Genomic DNA, 27,841 nt, shown 5'->3' on the forward strand with positions numbered 1-27,841 from the left:
CGAAAACACGCACGCGACAAAAACCAAACTGTCAGATTGTATGACAACATACTTGGTCACGTGACTCAATACAGTCCCGCCATTAGCTGAAAGTGACTTTCAGCTAATTTGAAAAAAAACATGTCAATGAATATATTATTATTGTTACTAATAGAACAATAAACAGGAAAAAATGAACGCATGTTGGATTTATTGTTACTGATAAAACAATAAACAGAACATTAAATGGACACATGTTGGATTTATATGACAAATTATATTTCGTTCGGCATGCGCCATTTGCACCCGCGACCCGCAATCCGCGCATCGCCTAGCCACGATCTTTTAGACCATGCCTCAACTGAGTTATATTTCAACTAAAACACTGAAAGTTTTTACACTTCCATGATTAACTGTAGGTATGAACTATGTTGTGAATTATCAGGAATGACTAGTGAGCAGAAACCGCGGTTTTGATAAAGTATGTAAGTACCTTCTTTGAACACCGATAGACAAGTCAATCACATATTAATATTTATTCATAAAATAATGATACATTTTGTAGATACCTACTATTTGTCACTAAATAATTGACTCATCAAAACAATAAAACATCTGAACAATTAGAAAATGATAGATAACCAATAAAAATAATGAACAAGTGAAATAAAAGTAACGCTTCACAAAAATCATTTCAGTGGTTAATTCTGTTTTAGTCATCATCTTCTTCATTTTTTATGATGCAAGTACATTTAAATGTTCTCGGTATATCTCTTCACAGATCCCTATCCCTGCACTCCACTGTCCAGATATCAGCTCTATTCTAACAAGTTAATCCTGACAAAACAGAACAGTGACAAAACAGAACAACGATAAATATAACTATAACCTTCCAGGAAAAATATAAATTTAACATTGAAATTTTTCTATCTCTATTATGTTGATAGATTTTTAATAGCACAGATTTTCAATACGCCACAATAAATCAAATTATGTACCTAATTTCTGCATTCCTAATCGCTAGAATGCCTCAAATAAACGGGACTTTGCCGGCAAGCTTAGGAAATCTCATCTTAATCAATATATGTTCAAAATGATTGGGTGACTAGGTACAACGAAATAATGACCTAACCTACCCTAACCTAAATAGATTCCACAAAAATTAATGTTTCATTTTTCCCCTGACTGTTCTGTTTTGTCCGGTTAATTATTATAACCCTCGCCCTACCTGGCTTACTGACGAAGTCACGCCAACGAATATCGCCCCGTTTCAGGCGTTATCACTACCAACAAATATTTGAAGGTTATTAATAATTAGTGTAAACTATAAAGGTGGATTAAAAATCTGAGAAGTTGTAAAAATATATCTACATGTATTATAAATGTTAAGTAGGTAAGTAAGTTCGTACGCCTTTCAATTCTAATATAAACTTAAGTTGTTTCGGCTTAGGAAAGCTATTAAAATCTAAGTTTAGCCGAGAAGCTAGATATTGACAGATCGAAACCCTGGTGTACGTAATAAATTGTAAGTACAATGCTAGTAATGCTACCGCTTTATTTTCTTGCACAACAATACAATTCAACATACTTAATTGTTATTTTTTTATTACATTTCTACATAAAATAAAATAGTAATAATATCACTTCAAGTTCCAAAATTTTATCAAAATCCTACTAACAAAGTAGAAAGCTAAAATCTGACACACGTACATATAAACTTAAATAATCGTTTCCGGGGTGAGCATACTATGATAACTTAAATCATAACTAACACACGGAACCCGCTAGTAACGGCCAGCAGTCTCGCTAGTAATTATTACGGTGTTTGTATTTTTTATTTATTCATTTATATTTTTATATTATATGAATAAAGTCTCTAATCACGTAAAATAATTAAAAACCTTATTTCATAATTTATATTATTTTTTTTAATATAGTCGACAATAATGTTTGCTATCGAAAAACATTTTTGGATTGTCACCGGGTGTCCATTCTCGTTCTGTCCTCGACGTTTCGGGCTCGTTACAGACGACATTCTCAAGAGCTCGTCTCAAGAAGAAGAAGACGCGGGGACGATCCAAAATATATATTACGATATAATTAAAAGTTTCTTTAAACAATCACCGCACAAAAACCCTGGAACTAGACAAATAATATTCTTCAAATTTCAGTACTCTGCTATATTTATTGGGCCAATCAATATCCTCTTTTTACAAACCTATCAAATACTATTCGATATTTGGTTACAAGTTATACAGAGAAAATATTATACAATTATATTTACCTAAGTGAATACAATTCTCTAACAGACAACAGCATACATTACATACCTAATAATAGTTGACTTGTTGCCTAAATCAAATATTTATTTTTAATTAATTAACTTTTAATTAATCGTTTTTATAAACAGCTAACCAACTATGAGTAATAAAAGTCAAGTACCTAATTAGTTACATAAATTTAGTAAATAATACCCACTTAGATAATTCCAGGATTTTTCAAGTCAGAGTCCTTGAAAAAATTATCGTCCATTTAACCACAAATTTTCAGTTTGCACGAAATCATTGAGTAAGCGATTAATAAAGAAAATAATGATAACATGCTCTCAGAGTAATACTATTAACGAGATAGGGTATTGTCCGGCTGTATGGAGCCGTTTACTTTGCGTACGACGCACAGTAGAATTTCAATTTACCTATGAAACATTATACCATCAGCTTGCTTCTCAGTACGGCTACCTAGTAACGTCCCTAGACAAAGTGCCACCCCTGGGCAGCGCCAAAATGTCACCCCATTTTTGTATACAGTATTTTGTATCATCCGTGCACGTGTCGTTTCTGGTCACCATGGACATCGAAAGGCAACGGAAGTAAGCTAGACATCGCGAACTCGACAACAAAATTACAATCCTGTTAAACCTTTTATGTTAATTAATACATTTTGTTTCCAACCAGTGAGCTGAATTTTTTATTGGAATTTTTTTTTGTCATTATAACTAAGTTTATGTAGTTATTTCTATAGATATATTATACCAAATGTATATGTAACTGCCGCCCACAAGCAACACTTAATCTGCCTACTCTGCCTATCTGTTACTCGAAGGGCGGCAAATCGAGGAGAATAGTTAGGTTTATATAGAAATATATACAGGTTGCATGTTTTAATAATTAACAAGGAAGGTGGCGATTTTTGGTTTGTTACAAATAGAAATAAAAACTCTTAAATATATATTTTTTTAAATTTAGAAATAACCTCGAAAACCTATATTTGGAACAATTTTCGCAATGGTATAGCTATAATCTGTAGTTTGCAATTATTTTTATGTTACATCAAAATGTATGTAAGTTAGCACAATAATTAATATGTGAAGTGATTACGCCGAAGAAACGACAAGGTAGTTCACCTCAGTAAAATAATGAATGATGTTTATTCTACTACTACTTCGTAGAAGTTGCCTGTCAGTGTTTTTCAATCCAAGCCACTTTATAGCGACCTATTGTCGTAAAGTATCGATTGGTCATATTATAAAATGAATGATATGTTATACCACCTTTACTAAGGCTTCATATAAAAGCCCTTCGAACAACTAAACTACAGAATTTTGGTTCAAACTTGACAAATTTAGTATCCGCATGCAACTGAGATATTTGGATCCATAGATCAGAGCTTTCCAACCGTTGGGTAACCGATTAGGAAGTGTGCCATAAAATATCGTTTTGCAAACAATAAATTAATTTGAGTCTACTCAATGTCGCGAGATTCATTGCATTTAGCATTTATTATATTAACATAAATATAGTGATAATTTCCATGTGATTTAAGTTCTTTCAAGCATCGAAACATACATAAAAAACTAAAATGAATACATATTGAGCAGTTGTATCCATCATAACATTATAACTAATTATTATTCTCTGTTGACATGTAATTTTCAATTATTTTAATTGATGAATTGTTGCAAGTGCGTTATATCAAAAAGTTTCATCCTAACTTAAGAAATTACTAAATTGATACCAACAATGTCCTCTATAAATTGTGCAAGTTTCATCAATATTGGTTCAGAAGTTTTCGAGTTATAACGGAACAAAAAAAAAACAGACAAAATTAAAAATATAGCAAAATAAAGCACAAATGTGCTTGTCAGTTCAATCAGTTGGAGAAGGCTTTACTTTTGTCTTCTCATAATGTGACCAAGGTAGTTACTGTAGATTAATAGTTTTGACAGCAACAGTTTTGACAGCAACATACAGTTACACCCACGGTGGCCACGCGGCTTAAGCGTTGGACTATCACGCCGTGGGTCCCAGGTTCGAATCCTGGGTCGGACAAGTACATATATTGTTTTTCAATTTGTCAGGGTATGGACCTAATAGGTTGAGCAAGTGGCTGAAATCCATTTCTCGTAAAAAACAAAATCTGTTAATACAAACCTCTACTCTGTGGAGGCCCATATGATCCTATTAGGATCGGACATGGTCGAAAGAATCAAAATATAAATACTCAAAAGGTAAAAAACCGAAATCATAGACAATTCAATTTTATTATTATAGTCCCCACAGCTTAGCTAGTCACTTTGAGAACACAAATATCATTGTTGCTTTCCCTCCACGTATTGTTTAATATAACATTTTATGGACAAACAATAGGTTCTGCATTATTTAAAAGCACCTGTAGTATTTTATTATTTATAGATGCTCTTATTAACCAGAGATGGAACATTCGTTTCTGCAAGTGACATCCTATAAAAATTTGACTATGACTATAGATAGATAGATGCTATCTCAACAATCCAAGTTACTACATAATTTAATATGGTATTTTTGTATGAGAAATAATATGCTTGACAATTTAACAATTTAAAATGATAATATGTTCCTACGTGAGGTATTATTGTCCGGTGTATCGCAAAAATTTATAAATTTAATAATACGAGGGTGGGTCAATAAGTCCTTAGAAAAGCCGACAGGTGGCGCGACTAGTACTGTAAGCGGTTTGTTTTCATGCAGCGGCACTACCGATTCAGTATGCTGCGAAGTTTCAATCAGATTGGTCGGGTTGTTGTTTTTTATTTTCGTAAAAAAAAAAATTGCGTGTTTACAAAAATGAAGAAAATTGAGTTTAGAGCTGTTATTAAACATTTTAATATAAAAGGGTTAACAGCAAAGGAAATAAAAAATGAGTTGGATTTAGTTCACGGCATATCTGCTCCTTCACTTGCAACTATTTATAACTGGTTAAATGAATTTAAACGTGGTCGTACATCAACAAAGGATGAACCACGCTCAGGACGTCCTGTAGAGGTGACTACACCAGAAATGATCAATAAAATCCACGATATGGTGTTAAGTGACCGAAGATTAAAGTTGAGTGAGATAATTGAGGTTACAGGGATCTCAAAAGGTAGCGTCATTTCTATTTTACATGACAAATTGGGCATGAAAAAAGTTTCTGCAAGATGGGTGCCGCGTTTGCTCACAGTCGACAATAAACGCAATAGGGTGGTGGCCTCTAAAGCCCTGTTGTCGCTCATGCAACGCAATCCGGATGAATTTTTTCGTCGCTTTGTGACTGTAGATGAAACATGGATACACCACTATACTCCCGAGACGAAAGAACAGTCAAAGCAGTGGATTGCGAAAGGCGAACCATGTCCAAAGAAGGCGAAAACCGTAAAATCAGCTGGTAAGGTTATGGCTACTGTATTTTGGGATGCACGTGGAATTATTTTCGTTGACTATTTGGAAAAAGGAAAAACAATAACAGGGGATTATTATGCATCTTTATTAGACCAGCTAAAAAACGAAATTGAAGAAAAACGGCCTCATTTAAACAGGAAAAAAATCCTCTTTCATCAGGACAATGCCCGTGTTCACACATGTTTACGATCAATGGCTAAAATTGAAGAATTGAAGTTCGAATTGGTCGACCACCCACCGTATTCGCCAGATTTAGCCCCCAGTGACTTTTTCCTTTTCCCAAACTTAAAAAAATGGCTAAGTGGACAACGTTTTTTTTCAAATGAAAAAGTCATCGATCGGACAAATGCTTATTTTGAGGACCTTCCGAAAACTTATTTTTCTGACGGTTTAAAAAAAATTGAGAAACGTCTAACCAAGTGTATTGAGCTCCAAGGAGATTATGTTGAGAAATAAAAAAAAAATACAAAAATAAAAACTGTTTTAATGCTTTTTTCTAAGGAATTATTGACCCACCCTCGTACCTAGATCGTGACGTGAAAAAATTGAAAACTAGTAAGTACTGCCGTATACAATACAATACAATATTAAAGAAGTATGTACAAAAAATAACTCTTGAATTATTGTCAAAGAATTTCACGTTCAATTAACCATCTTACTAAAAAGTTACATACTCTTGATAAAACAAATGTTTTATTTCGAGATTCACGATTCCAGTTATACACAAATTACTAATAGCAGACACTCAAAGACAACAAACTTTAATCTCATAGACCAGGGTTTCCCAAACTTTTTCTGCAATGGAACACTTTGCAAACCCGGAAATTTTAACGGAACACTTAGTTTATTTTGTAGGTTATTTATTAGCGCAGCTAACCGTTCTGCCAATTTAGGCAACTGTCGTTAAACTGACAAGACTTGTCAGCCGGTCAGTTAAAAACAATATAGGTACCCATCTTTTTCATGCGCACGGTGTGGGAAAAGATGGTCCTCCGTCTGTACCTAGGTGATCGAGGTAAAATTAAGGGATTTTTTTGCAAATTGCATTAATACACTGTTGTATAAAATTTTGTAATTGTGATCTTTGACGTCACAATTACAAAATAAATGAGGTTAAGTAAAAGTAAAATAGTTAATGCATGATAGTTAAAGCATGAGCAAGAAACAAGGGCCGTAAAGTTACCTGATATTTTCCAAGCTGAACTCCGCATTCCTTCAGAAATCTCGCAACTGACAACTGTAATTTTAATTTTAAAAAAAAAAGGATTACACGGCTGAAGGCTCGTGCAATCCAGGGTTTAGGATGTACACAATAAATTTCTGGACGCCACACGATCTTACGACCGTGAAAGATAATAAATATTTTACAGTGTGGAATATAGAATTGGGAACAATAAATAAAAGAGAGATTTATACTTGACAGAAACTATATTATAGCAAAAGGAAATACATTAAAAAGTTATTAAGCAGCTCGATACTGAAATTTTAAATACGAGGGTGGGTCAATAATTCCTTAGAAAAAAGCATTAAAACAGTTTTTATTTTTGTATTTTTTTTTTATTTCTCAACATAATCTCCTTGGAGCTCAATACACTTGGTTAGACGTTTCTCAATTTTTTTTAAACCGTCAGAAAAATAAGTTTTCGGAAGGTCCTCAAAATAAGCATTTGTCCGATCGATGACTTTTTCATTTGAAAAAAAACGTTGTCCACTTAGCCATTTTTTTAAGTTTGGGAAAAGGAAAAAGTCACTGGGGGCTAAATCTGGCGAATACGGTGGGTGGTCGACCAATTCGAACTTCAATTCTTCAATTTTAGCCATTGATCGTAAACATGTGTGAACACGGGCATTGTCCTGATGAAAGAGGATTTTTTTCCTGTTTAAATGAGGCCGTTTTTCTTCAATTTCGTTTTTTAGCTGGTCCAATAAAGATGCATAATAATCCCCTGTTATTGTTTTTCCTTTTTTCAAATAGTCAACGAAAATAATTCCACGTGCATCCCAAAATACAGTAGCCATAACCTTACCAGCTGATTTTACGGTTTTCGCCTTCTTTGGACATGGTTCGCCTTTCGCAATCCACTGCTTTGACTGTTCTTTCGTCTCGGGAGTATAGTGGTGTATCCATGTTTCATCTACAGTCACAAAGCGACGAAAAAATTCATCCGGATTGCGTTGCATGAGCGACAACAGGGCTTTAGAGGCCACCACCCTATTGCGTTTATTGTCGACTGTGAGCAAACGCGGCACCCATCTTGCAGAAACTTTTTTCATGCCCAATTTGTCATGTAAAATAGAAATGACGCTACCTTTTGAGATCCCTGTAGCCTCAATTATCTCACTCAACTTTAATCTTCGGTCACTTAACACCATATCGTGGATTTTATTGATCATTTCTGGTGTAGTCACCTCTACAGGACGTCCTGAGCGTGGTTCATCCTTTGTTGATGTACGACCACGTTTAAATTCATTTAACCAGTTATAAATAGTTGCAAGTGAAGGAGCAGATATGCCGTGAACTAAATCCAACTCTTTTTTTATTTCCTTTGCTGTTAACCCTTTTATATTAAAATGTTTAATAACAGCTCTAAACTCAATTTTCTCCATTTTTGTAAACAAGCAAATTTTTTTTTTAAATGTACGAAAATAAAAAACAACAACCCGACCAATCTGATTGAAACTTCGCAGCATACTGAATCGGTAGTGCCGCTGCATGAAATCAAACCGCTTACAGTACTAGTCGCGCCACCTGTCGGCTTTTCTAAGGACTTATTGACCCACCCTCGTACTAACTTTAAATACAAGCAGCTAAGTTTGAAAAGACATAAAGGAAGAATGGTGAATTAAATAAATAGTTTTAAAATACTCAAATTGGAACGATCAGAGACTCCTGACACGACGGCTGCATCGTGCTCCGTTAGGTGACGTCCATGATTAATGGGTAATCCAAACGGAGCACGACTGTACTGGGCGGCAGACAAAACCAAAACGCCATGTTGCTTCTATCACACCACGCGACCTGACGTTGCTCCGGAAATTCCAATCGCGACATCTGTCTAATCGCATACGCTCTTTCAACGTGGCCATCGATAATAATCGGGGTTGCCAGCGGTATCAAAGTTAGTTATGTTAAAAATGAACATAACAATACCCACTTTTATGTTGATATGCACAATATTATGGAGATGTCAAATATCGACAATAATCAAAAATTGTAAGTATGGCGAAACCACATACTATTAAATGTTAGTATGTTTGAAGGAAAACAGCATTTTTTACTATTAGTGCATGTTTGTGATGTGTGTTTATCTCACTTGGCTGGTCGATCTCTCACGCCGGGCCCCCCTCGTAAGCCCAGGCCCCCAGGCTAGAGGCCAGTCAGCCCCCTCCATGTGGGAGTCATGACCTATCTAGATACTTGACGTCATAAACATCAGTGGAGATTGATTATCACTCGCCTTTCAATATGTAGTAGATTCTTTAATTATTTTAGTTTTACTTATTTTAGTTCTACTTAGTAGAAGATCTTTAAATGTGTTGCAGTGTATAAAACCTTACCAAATGATCGCGGAACACCTATTCAGGTTCGGCGGAACACTGGTGTTCCGGGGAACATAGTTTGGGAAACCCTGTGACATAGACAATCAGATAGAATATTATAATTGCATTTATTTTCTGAATAAACCGTAGGCAACCAGACAGACAGCTAGGTACAACAAACACTATGCACATTACGAGAGCCGCTGTATTGTTTTACCACAAAATTATTATTTGTAATATTGAATAATATCTATCCAATTTCACGCTCTGGAAAACTTTGCAATTTTGAAGATTATTTAATAAAAAAAATATAGCAAATATCTACTTATAATATTACCATTACTGTAGTATACCGTCAGTTTTGTAAGCCTATGATTCACGAGACAATTAAACTAGATATATATATCCTAATAATTAAAAATTTTACGTGGAATCCAATGTCCAGGCTATATTTTTAAATTTATGCGTGTTCAATAAATTTATAGATATAATGGTGTGCCAACAATAGATTGAGGGACAGGTTTAAGCATCTAATTTTATTCCAATAGCAACAAACCTCTACTTTATGACAGAATTATAGACAATTTAACTTTTTAGGCGAGCGAGTAATCTTTAATTTGCTCTCAACCTTTTTTGGGCTGTCGTCTGCTTTCCAGTTTAACATTTGTCTGTGCGACAATAGTACTTTCTCGAATGAAAATGAAATACATACGTTCAAAATTGCACTGACTACAAAAAGGATTTTCATTAAACAATAACATATTATAATGTCGTTTACTTTAATCAATGCAATCAATGTGACTGATGCAAACTAGCAATTTTTTTATGTTTGGTTGCAAAGATTATATTTAAATTTGGTATTACATCCAACTACATACTAAGTTTATTTTTTTTTTTATATGGATACATGATTGATTAATAAACACAGAACTATGTTTATGGTTGTTTATTGTTTCATGCCTATTTTAATATTACATGATATTATGGCATTATTACTTTGGTAGTTTTATGTACCTATACATATAGCGCGGACAAACACAGTATGCGAGGAACGAGTACTGAAATGAGAGATTATTTATTAACTACTTGATTGAAAGGTTTGATATCGACTACCCATAATATATAATATGATAAATTCAGTTAGTGTGTGTTTCTGTAACGAGTACTGTATTATCGACTGCGATCGTAAGTTCTATTTTATCTCGATAACGCACCTCGCAACTAAACCGCCACAAGTCCAAATTTACGTGTTTTGAGTTAATTACTACGTTTAATTGTCTATCGTTCATAGTATATGTACCGAAAATTTCATATCTCTAAGTCATCAAATTCAAGTCAAAACTTCATTCAATATCTAAACATATTTAAAAAAACACAGTACAAAAATGCGAAAGGTAAAAACTTCAAAGCTGATTTTCTCTGTTTGACATTTTTTGGATTGTGGCAGTTTAGTTGCAAGGGTGCGATATATGTTACTATATTGAATATTCACGACATCGAGAAGATTATGAACTTTAGAGAGCAGATGAATGCCTACGACTTAATTAAAATTCAACAAGAAAATATGAGGGAAAAGCAATAACATATAAATTTTCCCCAATGTAAGCATTTAAATATTTTATTTCGTCTGTGAATAGTTAGTTCTGGGTTCCCAGTTGATTTAATTTACTCTGTTTTCCGATCCGAACAGATAACGAGTTATAAAATAATGGCTAGTCGACAAAACCGCGATAATGGACATGTCTTGTGGTGAATAATATATTGTTACATCTCAATAATACGTCCATAGGTCTTACTTATACAAATGAGCGGAAAGAAATCTGGAAAGAAAACAAATCCAAACAGAAAACGTACGGAATGTCCTGCCAGATTTTATGCTGATCACAGACTATTATAATAGTGGGTAGTTAAAACGTTCTACTGAGAAATTAATATGCCCACATTTTTACGTTAGTTCCGAATTCAAAGAAGGATTTATTTAGGACAGATTTAGGCGGGAGTTCTTGATAAATCATTAAAAGAATTCCTGGCTTTACTAATCGTTTTTTAGAAATGAGCAAGTAGACGCCTCATTCAATCACCACCACTTGTATGAGCTAGAAGAGTGGTATTCAAACAAGGCGCAAATCGGCGCCGCAGACCGTACAGCGCAATGATAGATTCGATGGTTGTTTTCTCCGTGAGATAATAAAATTCTGCTCTTTCCTTATGACCTTTCCTACAATAACCATTCGTCCTTGATTTTAGAGATAGTTCTTTAATTAATCGCTGTGCTCAGTTGTTTTTTCTTTTCAAAAACTTACATTGGTACAGTTATGAATTTTTAAATTTTTTCGTTTCACGATTTTCTTAATATATAAAGATGTTTTGACGGCGCTTTAAAATACGTACATATCCTCTGATCACCCCCCCTTCATTTCTAGACTTTCCTTTTTTACGGTAATGTACGGATTTCGAAATAAGGTATACATGTGAGGGTACAGTTCGGTTATGAGGAATACAGCGGCAAACACATTTTGAAAATAGCCGATATACTGGATTATTTGTTAGGTTAACCTAACCAAACCTAAAAGAACCTACCCAACCCAACCTAACCTAAACTAACCCAAACTAACAAATAATCCAGTATATCGGGTATTTTCAAAATGTGCTTTCCGCTGTATTCCTCATAACCGAACTGTACCCTCACATGTATACCTTATTTCGAAATCCGTACATTACCGTAAAAAAGGAAAATCTAGAATCGGATAATGAAGAGGGGTGATCAGAACATATGTACGTTTTTTTTAAAGCATCATCAGGTCATCATCATCAGGGGCGCGACAACCCGGTGTGGGTCCTGGCCTCCTCCAACAGCTCCCTCCACCTGTCCCTATCCAGTGTGGCCGCTTTCCAATTTCGTACCCCCAGAATACGGCAGTCACTGACAGCTCCATCTAACCAGCGAATCTTTGGCCTCCCTCTTCTTCTACGTCCTATTGGATTGCTGGACATCACTCTCTTTGCCGGTTCATTGTCATTCATACGGTGCACGTTGTTGTGCACGGTGTTTTTTTTAAAGCACCGTCAAAAATTCTTTATATACTAAGAGAACCATGAAACGAAAAAATTCGTAAACCACCAGCATAGAGTAATCTTTTTATTATAAATGATTGCAAAAGTCTATACCAGGGAACAGTAAGATAATGGAAAGTGGGTTGCCTTCTAGGTGAAGTTGTAACAAGGTGTGAATCTTGAGTGTGGAAAAATATGGGATATATTTAAACACACGTTAAACAATATGTTATTTTCAATAGTTTATTGGTAATATTTGAGGACATTCGGCGCGCTTTGTGTTTCTCGTGTTATATGGCCAGACCGGCGTAAAGTAATTAACCAATCAATCCGGCATTAATACCTTGATCCATGGCAACTGACTTTTACATTTATATCTTACATAATATTATGTTTTGTGGTCTATAGGAAACATAAAAAGTATTTTTTTTACTAATAATACTGAGTACAGGTACATGGGTCAATGAGAAATGGGACCAGTCTCAGGAAATAAAAACTAGAAATTGAGATCGCAAGGAGCGCCTTTCTCAAAATGAGACGCCTCCTTAGCAATCGAGATCTTAACCTAGGTCTGAGACTGCGTATGGTACGTTGTTATGTGCTCTCAGTTCTTTTCTATGGTATGGAAGTATGGACGCCAAACCAAGAGATGTCACGGAGACTTGAAGCTTTCGAGATGTGGCTGTATAGACGCATCCTCAAAATTCCGTGGACTGACCGGGTGACAAAATGTTGAAGTTCTCAATCGAATGGGGAAGGACCGAGAAGTTCTACGTAGTATCAAAACCAGGAAACTACAATACCTCGGCCACATTATGAGAGGACAAAAATACAGCATTCCCCAACTTGTCATTCAAGGAAAAATCAATGGGAAGCGTAGCAGAAGACGACGCCGCATTTCGTGGCTTAAGGACCTCCGTGATTGGTACGAGTGCAGCTCCACCGAACTGTTCCGGGTAGCAGACGACAAAGATAAGATCGCCTTGATGGTGGCCGACCTCCGCTAGGGGATGGCACAATAAGAAGAAGATATCTACTGTTATACATGATATGTTATCATAATTTTATTATCATAATAAAAGTACTTACAGGCGTACATTTATTCACTTGGTAGGTCGGTAAGTACTAATTACGGTTATGGGTTGCTTAGGGAAAGCTATTAGGTGGCAGATTAAAGAAGTAATACGAATACTACAACTTTTGGTGGTATATTACGTGAAAATTACATTTTTTTTCGCCTGCGACACTAATTTTATGATTTGACACACCGGATATTGATGTGTGTCATCCAAGTACTTAAGGGTTCCACGAGATTTAAAAAAATGGCGGGAATCACTAACGTAGATTCAATACTTAGATACTATCATACTTCCAAATGGTATAGGCGAGTGCGAAAATGCCACTTCTGAGTAAATAAATAAGTTGTATTATTTTGTTAGTCATATGTAATGTTGTGATTATTTTTGTTTGAAATGCACAGCGATAACATTTTGTGGTGAGTTAGTTTGTTACATTGATAACGAAATAGAACGCACTATGATAATGAGAATAATACTGCATAACAATATATTGTTATTACAGTGATTATTAATATTTACTTCATTATACATATTTTATAAACATAAACTAATCAATAGACCTAGAGTATGCAATAGCATGAATCGATAAACAGTATTTCGCAGTGTATCGACTAGCGTTGACAACTTTACTTATTGTTTTTCGACATCACAAACAGTTTATTAAAACTTCTCATAAAAAGCCAGAATATTGCATATCGAAAATCAACCTTATACATATATTACTACTAAAAAAAATGTTACGTATAATATTAACCTGTATCGCACATCAAAGCTCGTCCGACTGCAACACGTCGTATAGCTTGATGTGATTTTATTAGTATTTATTCACAAACATACAATATTATGTAAGTTACTGTACTACGAAAAAAAAAACAGGTGATGTCGTAAGCAACAAGTTTCCCTCGACAATATAATACCAAAATGTGCAAATGCATCTGCACATGTGCAGGAGCTTCTTTTTCATTCATTTTGGCTAGCCGTCCTAGAATGTGATATTTAAAACATCAACAGACTCATTTTGAAAAAAATATGAATTTTATTGCCATATATTTTTTTTAAATTTATTTAGGTTAACCAACAGGATCTATCAGACAGTGACGTTCTGTGGGGGTAGGCAAATTGAGCGTTGTTTGGGGGCAGCAGTTACTCGAAGGGCGGCAAATCGAGGAGAATCATAATATATATATATAGGAATAGGTACATAAACTTAGTAATAATGGAAATATCTTTCCATTAAAAAAATCAGCTCACTAGTAGGAAACAAAATGTATTAATTGGCATAAAAGGTTTAATAAGACTGTATTTTTTTCGTCGGGTTCGCGATGTCTAGTTTACTTCCGCTGTCAGCAATGACACGTGCAGATTTGCGAATTATATCTGAATTGTAGGTAGGTACATACTTAGGTATCTAATTAATTTATCCAAATATTTTTGTCAGTCATTTGCGAGTTTTGAAAGTTGTCAGGTGTATTTTTAAACTGAAACCGTGGACGCCCAATATTGTCTATTGAAGTAGACATGGCATTTAAATTAAATTTTGTGGTATATATTTTGTTCATAATGAGTATTTCTTAGGTAATATATAGAAGTCATGAAAGGATAATACAAAATACTGTATAATGGCGTGGCATTTTGACGCTGCCTAGGGGCGGCATTTTGTCTAGGGACGTCCTTGTACTTGATAGAAATAATACTGAAATGTCATTTTGACATGTCATATTGATTTCCATAGTAATGCACGTATATATTAATAATTTAGTTGCTAGGACCCCAGACCGCTAGCAACCAATAATGGTGTCGAAATAACTTTTCATACAAAACAGAATCAACTGAAAATGAATTCAATTCTACTTAAAGATGGCTAAAAGTATTAAAAGAATGCATTGGCATCGTGTTCTGATATATTCTAAAAGTTTCAAATGTCTAGCTAGTCAGGAAGTTAGTTAAAAATCGATTGCAGGATTTGTACTGGATAAACAACCACCGGACAAACAAGAATACGAGCTAAGAAAAACTTGGTAAAAAGGCAATAATTATTATGACGTTGTAAGTGATGTCGCATGAAATACCTCGCGGGTTTCGTACCTGTCAATATATTTTGATGTATGCATGTCAATTTAACCATAAATTGACATTTCATCGTTATCTACCAATAAATGCATGCCTAATAAAATAAATACTTACATTCCTACTTATTTAAATTCTAATCTAAATTTGTTGTTGCGGAAGGAATCTGGTAGGTATTTCAAAACTTACAAGTAATAGACTTTGTCAATAATAATATCTAATAATAAATTGTCAATACTTAAAAATTTATACGCATATCTTTTGAATACTACTGCTCTATCTATCTATAGGTATATAAGAAATATAGTGTAGCAAAAAAATATCAACGAAATTTTAGATAATATTATGTACTTAACTTATATCCGTCGATATTTGTTTGAGTACTCAGTTTAATAAGTACTAAGTAGGGGCTTTACCATAGAGATAAAAAGAGGGGCAAGGAATCGGCTTTCTCATACAACTGAATGAAGCAGGCCAACAGTAGCAGACAACTTACGAGAAATAGCGAAGCGATAAAAAAAATTCAGGGTATCACGGAGGATTTACTTTGGTCAATATAACGTACATATATAACATTATAATGTTAACTTGGAAATTTTGCAACAAATTGATTACCAGCCCGCCTCACCATACTTTTTCACCATACTAGCCTGCTTCACCATACTTTCATATAACCTGCCGCCCCTAGAGCTTTACACATGTATAATAAATATTTGCTGACAACTATACCTACTCATTGATAAACCAGTAAAAATAAATGCATATGAGGCATGGTCTAAAAAGATCGTAACTAGGCGATGCGCGGATTGTGCAAATGACGCGAGCCGAACGAAATATAATTTGTCATAAAAATTCAACATGCGTCCTTTTAATGTTATGTTTATTATTATATTCGTAATAATAATAGTATATTCATTGACATGTTTTCCTTTTCAAGTACATGCGGAACGTTTTTTAGTCATCTTTACACGTTTTAAGAATATAGTCCTACGACGCCATCACAAAACAAATTGACGTGCTTACACCTCGCTGTCAGTCTCCGATTGGCGACGACTGCGAAATTTCGTTCCACCTACTGTTGAAAACTATTTGCCGTTTCACTTATGTACGCTCTTAAGACGATACATCAGTGAAACGCAAATAATTTTTAACTATAGGCCGCGACGAAATTTTGGACTCGCTGGCATTCGGAGAACGAACGTAGAGGTGTGAATAAGTCAATTTGTTTCGTAATGGCGACGGGGGTATTAATTCTTAAATCGTGTAAAGATGACTAAAAACGTTACCCGTTTACTTGAAAAAGAAAACATGCCAATGAATATATTATTATTGTTACTAATAGAACAATAAACAGAACATTAAATGGACGCATGTTGGATTTATAATGACAAATTATATTTCGGTCGGCATGCGTCATTTGCACCCGCGACCCGCAATCCGCGCATCGCCTAGCCACGATCTTTTTAGACCATGCCTCAACTGAGGTATAGCCTTAAATAATGTAAACACTAGTTGTTTGTAGGTAATGCAAATTTTAGCACAGCTTAAAAAAGCTAATCGTCATCTAATTTCTTACCGTTGTGAAAATTCAATTTGTCGATTTTAAATGTATGTATGTTTATAGATAAATGAGTAGGTACCTACTTGAAATCGCGGATGAGTCAAATGAAATAGTCCAGACACTCTGGACAACTTCCCAATCAGTATCCCCCATCTGCATTTACATAATGTCAACATCTCACACTTGAGAATAACAAATTGATATTTGACATTCTACATTTCATTGCCACGGATTAATCGGCAGCCAGTGGGTAAACTGATTATTCTAAAAACAACTATTTCAGTCGAGGCAAAAAACAAAACCATCTCATTTAAATCGCATTTTAATTGAATCACTCTAGAACACGTAATCTTGATTTTTTTTTGCCACATCTGAGATAATGCGTTTTTTAATAACCGTGTTAACTTATCGAGATCAGACATATAGTAGATAAGCTGACATTCCATACCTAATTAATATGTTTGTATTTTCAAAGGAAAAGTTCAATATTCAAAACAAATTGATAGAAAAAAAAAATTTATAATAGTAAACCAAAAATAAGATTTTGCTTCCACTTTAAAGAGTAACCAGACAACATTTAAAAAAAACTAATATTACGTATTACCTACTTATAATAAAAAGTAAGAATTTGAATTCTAATTGGGTTTAAGTTTAGTTTTGTACTATTTATCTCCATCGGCATCTTCTAGGTATGGCTACATGTAAATTGTACGTATTGCATTTCACCGTAGCACAGTCCGCCGTGAGTTTTCTCATCGGAAATCGTATAGTATACAGTCATCTCTATTTTCATAGCCGATTTTGACAAAATTCATCACTTCAAGAATGAAAACCAATCCTAACCTAACTTAACCTAACAAATAATCCAGTATATCGGCTATGTTCAATATTTGTTTGCCGCTGGCTTCCTGTAAACTAGAGATGGGAAAACTGGTCGATTTTGAAGATTAAGTATACTTACTACCAGTATAAAAAAATACTTAGTACCTATAGAAACTTGTTCCAAAATACTTACCAGTATTTGGAATACCATATAGAGCGTTTGGCATACGTAGGATGGAGGTAGACTAAGACTGTTCAGATCCGACATAAATAGTGCACACTAAGCTTTGTCAGTCAAACGTATTTTGTTTTCATTGAACTAATACTACAACGTGTAGATAGTATTTGTTAGTCTTTTAAAATTCAATTAAACCCTGCCTAATCTAGATTAACTTAATCCTACTAGTTATGTCGAATCTTAACAGCCTACCCCCACTCCTCACTACTGATATCCACGTATGGTAGAGAGATTAGAGTATCTTATTTATTTTAAGAAAATCGGAATTTTAGTAAAAACGGCAACAATTTGTTGGTTAGATTTACTTACATAACGTTACAGACCTACAAACTTATCTGGAGAATGGCCAAAAATGGAACTACGAACCACCATAGGACGCCATATTGAATAACGTAATTCGAATGTAAGATTTTGCCACTTACGAGTCGTGATTGGGTAGTTTTCGACAGTGGCTCCCCCATCTCATTCTCCAGATAAGTTTGTAGGTCTGTAACATTCTTTGCATCAGGTGACAGGTCATATGCCTCTCAAAATTTAAATAGCAAAGCAGTCCATAGATAACGCATGAAAGAATACGTCACATGAAAATATGTAAAAGACAAACGTATAAAGGCATATTCTAAATTTGAAAAATCGGAGGAATCGTATATTTTAATCGAAAGAAAAACAAATGACATGTATTATAATAGTTTGACAGGTGATAGCATTTCAAGTGATTAGATTGTCGAGAAAGTAGTGTGTTATCAAATAGATTTGTAATTATAATATGGATATGGTGCTGTAACCTACTGTGACCTTGGACAACTTACACAATCAATCAAAAAATAGGAACATTATGGACGAAGAACCACCAGCTAAGCGTCGCCGTTTGACAACTGAATGTGTTCAGCGCTGGAGTGCTCGGCAAAGTCAGGAGACTCTACAAAGACTCCGCCAGGCTGATGCAGCAGCTCACAGACAAATAATTGAGACACCAGAACAAAGACAGCGAGACAGAACATTCACGTAAACGTATGAGAAAGGATTAGATAGAGAGAAGATATATGAGAATGTTAACAGGTGCCACCTAGTAATATTTTGTCAGCTGAATGCAGAACTATTCCAACTCATATTTGAAATATTTTACAGATATGTTCTTTGAAACAGCGTACTATTTATATAAACAAATGTATACATCATTTTTCTCATCAATAGTTATACCAAAATATGACGTATACATTTATTTATATAAATAATAAATAATTGAAGTAGATTGTTTCAAAGAGCCCCTACTAAAAAAATTCAAATGTGAGTTAGAATCTCAAAGTAATAATATAAAGAGAGTGTGTATTGTTCGGCAAAATGAAACCGTGTTTCTTGCGTATAACGCACAGTAGAACCTCTGAAAAACCTCATGAAACGTTATACCATCATGTTGTTTCTCGGTACGGCTACCAAATTTAAACACAACATAGTTAAACCATATTTTTTTCGAAATTAACTAAACATAATTAGCACTAACGTTATATTTAACACAAAAACAATAAATTTCAGAAACACGCCCTCTGTTTTTAATTGACTAGTCATCCCAGACATGTAGACACCCACGGTGGCCGCGCGGCTTAAGCGTTGGACTATAACGCCGTGGGTCCCAGGTTCGAATCCTGGGTCTGGCACATATTGCTTTTCAATTTGTGTCTGTCAGGGTATGGACCTAATAGGTTGAGCAAAGTGGCTGACATCCATTTCTCGTAAAAAACAAAATCTGTTAATACAAACCTCTACTCTGTGGAGGCCCATATGATCCTATTAGGATCTGACATGGTCGAAAGAAGAAAGAAAGAAAGTAGTCATCCAAATCAATATTTACCGGCGACGTGTACAAAACATATTTAACTCAGCCGTAGAAATTCTATCTTACTCTATTGCATATCACGGAGAAATAATCGTGCCGAATGCTTTCTCACTCGCACTTATGATCCATTTTTGTTCGGTCCTTGGCAAGAATAGTAATTCTGCATTCAGCTGACAATTTGCTAGTGTAGTAGTAATAAACAGGTGGAGTGTTTCTATAAAGAATTTAAGCCAATTCAAAGGTTTGACGATGATAGTAAGTACTTATTATTTTATGTTTTCATAAGTACTAAAACCATACTAAAAAGTAATCAAATTTTCAATCGATTCATGCTCGGGACTGGCGAAGCGTTTTTGGCAATTTCGGAAACGCTTGTGCGATATGCAGCCAAGCCAAACAGATTAACGAAGTATTTACGTGATACGAGGCTTAATAGATATCGTCATACCGATAATTAGTGTAGGTACCTGTCTACTTTGACGTTGGTATTAACATCATAAGCAGCGTTGCCAACATAGTATTTCTCTTGCCAGATCAAACCGCTTAAGGCTATACTTCAACTGGGGCACGGTTTAAGACGATCGTGACTACGCGACGCGAAGATTGTGCAAATGACGCGTGCAGAACAAAACATAATTTGTCCATAAAAAGTCAACACGCGTCCATTTAATGTTATGTTTGTCGTTCTATTACTAATAATAATAATAATACATTCATTGACATGTTTTCTTTTTCAAGTAAATGGGTAACGTTTTTTAGTCATCTTTACACGATTTAAGAATTAATTCCCCCCCACAAAACAAATTGACGTGTTCACACAGCTCGACTATCGCTCTCCGATTGCCAGCCAATCCGAAATTTCGTCGCACCTATAGTTGAAAATTATTTGCCGTTTCACTGAAGTACCGTCTTAAAACTTTCCGTAATAAAGCTAGAATATTACACCAGATTTGATTGAAAACCAACCTTCTGGTTTAATCTCTGTTTTGTCTTTTAAATCAGATAAATGTTACCTACATACAAAATAATGACGAAATTTATTACATACCTGGATTCATTTTTTATTTTATAATTTATGTTATTAGCTAAAAATACTAAATTCTTCAATCTTTATTCTTGTAAAAACAATGTAAAAATCTTGTACATAATTATGACATATTTTTTTGAAATGCTAGTTTCTAGACACTTTTTAAATATTCTCTGCCATCTAGCTTATTACAATGTTTTTTATTTTTATTTTTACAACGTTTTTATTAGGTCGTATTCTTATTTGTCCGGTGGTTGTTTGTCTAATTTATTGACATACTAATATAGATGGAGCAATGCGACCTCACCACAAAAAGTGTATTGATTAAACTATCTTTTTAGTGGGTATGTAAAATTGATAATAAGAAAACTTATTCTTATTATCCTCTGCATTTGCAGTATTGCCCATTATTGTGCAGATTAGCCGCTGGAAACGTGTTGAGATATGAAGAAAATCATAAGTCACAAGTACTATTGAAATCTATTAATTTTAAGAAAATTATAGAAAAAATCATTGTGCTTTTTAGGACTACGAAAAATGGTCTTATTCTCATAGTAAAGTAAGATTGCAAGTTTAATAGTATGTACATTTTACAACGTTTTTATTAGGTCGTATTCTTATTTGTCCGGTACAAATCTTGCAATCGATTTTTAACTAACTTCCCGACTAGCTAGACATTTGAAACTTTTAGAATATACCAGAACACGATGCCAATGCATTTTTAATACTTTTAGCCATCTTTAAGTAGAATTAAATTCATTTTCAGTTAATTCTGTTTTGTATGAAAAGTTATTTCGGAAGAAATCTGTAATCCAATCCACTATTATATTTGCTAGGGGTCTGGGGTCCTAGCAACTAAATTATTAATATATACGAGCGTTACTATTGAAATCAATATGACATGTCAAAATGACATTTCAGTATTATTTCTATCAAGTACTTACATTTTTTTTTTGATCGTTTAAGCTTAAGTTTATATGATTCAACAGAAAATTTAAAAACGTTGTAAGTATATAAAAAGTTCTTTTTATCTTGTAATTATTTTATTACCATATCTGGCGTGTTTTTGTGAATGACAGTTGGCGACACTGATATAAGTGGATAGTTAATAATAGATAAAAACAAATGAACGAATTCTCTTTTTTTCTTTGGAATGCAGAGCCTCAAAATTCACAACATTATCCCCATATGGAGAACAGCCAAGCAATATTATTGCCGGCGAACAAAGCTGAGAAAAATTGGACGAATTCCAACAAACTGAACGTTTAAACTTTAAACTCTTACGAACAGATGCTGCATAGTCAATACTCACAAGAGAAGACTTATACTTAATTATTTCTGTTTTGCAGCGATGTGTCATGTAATTTAATAGATTGCTTGTAACATAAGTCACACCCAAAATAATGTATTACAAGATAATACTAAATAATATAATAACCATATTTTGCTACCACAACGTCATTCGCCACTACTGGATGGAGACTTATCTTAGCTCCTTCCACTCCTCTCAGTACCTACATAACTTTTCTCTAATACCTACATATTTGCGATAAAATTACAGTATATTAATTTAGGTTTCGCCTATCTTCACGTGTGTTATATTATTTATAATAGGCACGCCATGCAGAAATATTAAAGTTAGATACAATTTCACCATATTATTTTTAATTCAATACTGGATAAACATAAGATTTTAAAATGTTATATTATTCTTTATTATTGAAAATACATATTTTTTAAAAACCTCAAGAACGTACATATTACAAATACTTATACCCACTTAATCTGAAAAAAAAAACCTTTCTAGAGGCCTTCATTCAGCAGTGGATTGATCAAGTCAATTGCGATACATATATCTATTAAGTACATATATTTATGTATGATTAGAAGTGTATTTACTTCTAAAAATTAGATTTGTCAGTTTGACATTAATTTATCGCTTATTTGTATATTTTACGCATTTCAATATTTTTTCTTATGCTTAAGGCGTAAAACCCACTTAACGGAGCGAGTGGGGCTCTCGCGCAAAATTTTACAAGTGGCGTGTAAATCATCGAAAATACAACGTAATCAAATACGCCAGCGCACACTGGATTTGACGACGCATTATGCCCGCCTGCCCCATGAGTCATCGTTTTTTGGATTCTCAGCGATACGAATTAACGAAAATACAACGTATAGTGCAGGATCCCATAGACTTGTCGTATACATAATATGCGGAACGCATTCTGACAATTGGAATAGGTTTTAGGGGTCACCAAGATATATAATGTCGATGTTGCCAGGCGAAATTAGTGGTCAATTTTTTTTTATTGAGGTTTTAATTTTTTTTCTTATAACCCATTTTATATAAGTTATTTCATTTATTCACCTACCTATATATGCAACCTACACTGTTTCTGGATTAACCATAATACTAAAACGAATGTCATATGCATAGATATAGTAAAGAAACCAATTTAGGTGATTATATACAAAAATGCTACTAAATAATATAATTTAAGCCAAGAAGGGTCCTAAGAATCGATAATTTTGAACACATTTCACTACCCGCTATTTTTATTTTTTCAAACGGGACGGACCGTTCTACGACCATGCCGATGGCATGGTACAATTATTGCATTTTCAATCAATCCCTGATCCCGTCTTGGTTTTATTGAAGAACTCATAACAATTTTTGGTGGGTTATAAGAAAAAAAATTAAAACCTCAATAAAAAAAAAATTGACCACTAATATCGCCTGGCAACATCGACATTATATATCTTGGTGACCCCTAAAACCTATTCCAATTGTCAGAATGCGTTCCGCATATTATGTATACGAAAAGTCTATGGGATCCTGCACTAGTAGTCCATTCATTGAACACGGCAAGCAAAATCACACTCCTCGAAGCGTCGTCGATAAGACGGGCGAGAAGCCATTATTTAAGAACAGTGAACTTTTGTTTAGTTATTGCGTGTCCGATATTAATTACATGCCCCGAGAAATTTAATAATATTTTTATTGCTTTGTTATGAGAGACGCTGATAATAATAATTATTTTGTGCTCCTTGAGCCCCTTATTACATAAGTGAAGGGTAATGCGCGGGTGGGAGGGGGCCTACTCAGTAGTGAGCGCACCGAACGCTTTTTTGGTGGGCTTTATGCCTAACACAATGCTTACGGGCCCTTTTAATTAATTTTGTAATTAACGTGTTAATTTGCATTTGAAAAGTAATTAGCAAAGCAGTAAAATGATCATTAAAGAAAAATACCTGATTTATAGAATGTCCAAAACAGTTCAGTTAATAGATTGTAGAATTAACAATCGCTCAGCTCAATATTCAACATTAAAATCGATTAACTTAATTAATACATTTATGTCAGCTGGATTGGGAGTTCCCAAATTTAACAAAATATCTTGGGGGTTCCGCCAGACAAAAAAGGTTGTGAATGACTGGACTGGTATACGTATTAAAATAGATGATTTAGTTACAAGAATAATTAATTATTCAGCTGGTAAATAAGTAATCGGTTAGCATTGTAATGTCGGGTGTCGTAACAAGAATAACAGAACACTTGGTGCTATTAACTAATCGAGATATTTTTAATCAACCTTGCTGCTCGGCTTGTGGGAATGGATACATATACTTACATACAATATGTTAATAATTTTAATTAATTTCTACACAAAGTACTAATTTAAATTAAAACTAGTATGCTTTATGCAAAGAGACTAATTTATTGACATACTAATATAGAGGGAGCAATGCCACCTCTTTGTATTATAACATAACACAAAACATGTATTGATGAAACTATCTTTTTAGTGGGTATGTAACATTGTTAATAAGAAAACTTATTATCCTCTGAATTTGCAGTATTGGCCATTATTGTGCAGATTAGACACTGGAAACGTGTTAAAGTACGAAGAAAATCATAAGTTACAAGTAAGTACCATTGAAATCTATTTAAGAAAATTATAGAAAGAAATCATTGTAAAAAAATCAAAGTAAGATTGAAAGCATAATAGTATCTACATGTTATAACGTTTTTATTAAGTCGTATTCTTATTTGTCCGGTGGTTGTTTATCCGGTACAAATCTTGCAATCGATTTTTAACTAGCTTCCCGACTAGTTAGACATTTGAAACTTTCAGAATATATCAGAACACGATGCCAATGCATTTTCTTAATACTTTTAGCCATCTTTAAGTAGAATTGAATTCATTTTCAGTTAATTCTGTGTTTTATGTAAAGTTATTTCGGAAGAAATCCGTAATCCAATCCACTATTATTGGTTGCTAAGGAGGTGGTCCTAGCAACAAAATTATTTATATATACGTGCGTTACTATGGAAATCAATACGAATATCAAAATGACATTTCATTATTATTTCTATCAAGCACAAATTTTTTTGATTGTTTAAGCTAGTCAAGTCAAGTTTATATGATTCAACAGAAAATTTAAAAACGTTGTAAGTATATAAAAAGTTCTTTTTATCTTTTAATTATTTATAATCAATTAATTTAACTTGTTTCGAATGTTTTATAATATGTGCTTATTTCAAAAAATAACTTTGTTTAACAAATTTGTTTACATTATTATCTCTTCACATACATACTATGCTGCTCTGATGCCGAATGATATTTCGTGACGAATTTTGGTGTGACATTCCTTTTATCAGTCGATTTTACGTTACATACCCCGTCTAATTTATTTAATTCAATATAAATTTGGAATTGAAACCAGGCGTTTTTAGCTTAGTAATCATTAATCAGTCATACAGTACAAAGCTTGTCACAAATGAATCTGCAATGTTGTAAGTTATAAGTAATAATTTGATTGCTTTGATAATATTATTATGATCTACTTATACATTTATATTCCTCTTTACTTTTCAGCTGACTTAATTATCATCATTTTATTATCAAGAATTTTGTCGTCTACCGCAGAGCTCCAATTTTCCGTAATACCTACGGTATAAGAAGGGTGGTTTCAGTCGCGCACACCCCTTTTCAAGGGTGCGCACCCCGTGACTCACAACAGGCAAGGCCGTTTTAAACAGTACTTGGTAAACCGAATAAAATCTTGTCAATATCAATAAATTACCCTTACTAGATAGTATGGCCCCCACATTCTGAAGCGGGCCCCCAGGCTAGAATCTTTGAAGGACCCCCTACCTATCGCTAAAGATGAAGGCAGTGTGACGCTCTACAGTAGCGTTTTCCAAATGGTGTACGCGGTAAAATTATTGTGTACCTATATTTAGTGTTTTTTGTATATTTGAATTCATCTATTTGAATTGTCGAGTATCGATACACAATCAAACATTGTATCGTACAACCACATAATTTTAAATAATAAGTACTAATATTGAAGATAAATAGCGATTTTTTTACTATTCGAGAGAATTAATGATGTGTGTTTAAATCACTTATCTGGTCGATTCGCCACACCGGGCCCTTCCTGAGCCCGGGCCCCCAGGCTAGAGCCCTGTCAGCCCCCCTTTGTGGGAGCCATGCTATATAGTTACCCAAGTCTGTCTGACGTCGATATGGAGTGCATTTGCAGCATGGTTTCTACGGCACAGATACAGCAAAGTATCATTTTGTAAAATAACATCATACGCAGATGGAGAAGGTCCACCGAAATAACAAGATGATTATTCAAACTGAAAGTATTCTCGTATTTGTCTCTCTTATTGTTTGTTACGCCACGATAAACGTCCGTATGGGTGTGGAGACGTGACGGGTGTTGGCCATGAAGAGTAAACAAAACCTTGATCTGAACTGGTGAGTGAATTCCTCTCCAAGCTGATTCTATCTCAGCGTTACCGCGTAGAATCATAGATCCAATCCAACGGCTTCTAGACCGATAATTCGGACGTTTTTCTACCTTGTGGGCACAGTTCATGAATAACTTGGCCAAAAACTGTATATTTTTTAACTAAATGCATGCCCATTTTCGTTGTATGTAATATAATAATATACCTATAATAATTATTATTGATCTTCGTAAAAAGTGAGATCATGTGTATAGTAGCACCGCAGGGGAGAATTTCTAATAATCGGGTTGTAATCTGCATAATTTTCTATCAGAGACTGCAGAAATCAATTTATTAATTAATTACATCAAAATTAATCAATCGTCCGTTTCAGAGACGAGATTTGTGCTAATAATTTCGAAAAATGTAATTTTATCGGCGACCACAAGACCTTGCATCGATTTTTATTCTGGCTGTAACGTACGTAAAAAATACTGAAATTCATTTTGATTGGTCTTCAAATTCATAATCTATTTTACACAACTGTCTGTCCTTGGATAACAGCGAAAGTACATTATATTATGCAAACGCATACAGGAAGGATGTGGATTGTGAAGAAACATCCTAAAATTAAATTTCTCATAAATACAGCTTGTTTTAAATTTTGCGATAAAATAATTAATCAAATAAGTACCTACATAGGTACGGAGATTTATGAATTTATATTTCGTCACTATTTTGTTTGTTAGATCTTAAAAAAAACATTAGCAATCCATTGTAATTAATCAAAACTTTCGTTTTCAAAGAAAACTCAGAGACTAACTAAATGCAAAAAGTTTCAAGATGAAAGTAAAACCAAGTTGCGTGACAATCTAGTAAAAAGTAAAATGTACGATTAACATAGTAAGTTGTACTTATATATTTGTATTATAATTTGCATAATACAGAATGTGTATGGGCGTGCGGCAAAACATCGAGGCGCCAATGATAGTTTGTAACTAGTAAAGCTAAAAGTAAGTTTTGTGTAAAAACAGGTTTTGTGAACGCAGTATCCGTTGGATACAAAGTGTACGTTTTTCTTAAATTGTCTGTCTGAATCGTTATACAAAAAAACATAAGCATAACTTTTCAGTAATTCAGTAGATACTTAAAAAATATTTAATTGAATGTATTCTGTTAAAATTGTCAGTGACAAAGA

General features: G+C 34.1%; 1 protein-coding gene across 3 annotated transcripts in view; it reads right to left on the reverse strand.

Moving 5' to 3' along the window:
* Nucleotides 1–27,841, reverse strand: part of LOC147070613 (SLIT-ROBO Rho GTPase-activating protein 1-like) — a 378,477-nt gene that overhangs the window by 350,012 nt on the left and 624 nt on the right. The gene's annotated exons all lie outside the window — the stretch shown is intronic.

Source organism: Rhyacophila brunnea, unplaced genomic scaffold, assembly GCF_057557595.1.
Source record: "Rhyacophila brunnea isolate RB1 unplaced genomic scaffold, BYU_Rbru_1.0 scaffold_21, whole genome shotgun sequence".
NCBI classification, from domain to species: domain Eukaryota; kingdom Metazoa; phylum Arthropoda; class Insecta; order Trichoptera; family Rhyacophilidae; genus Rhyacophila; species Rhyacophila brunnea.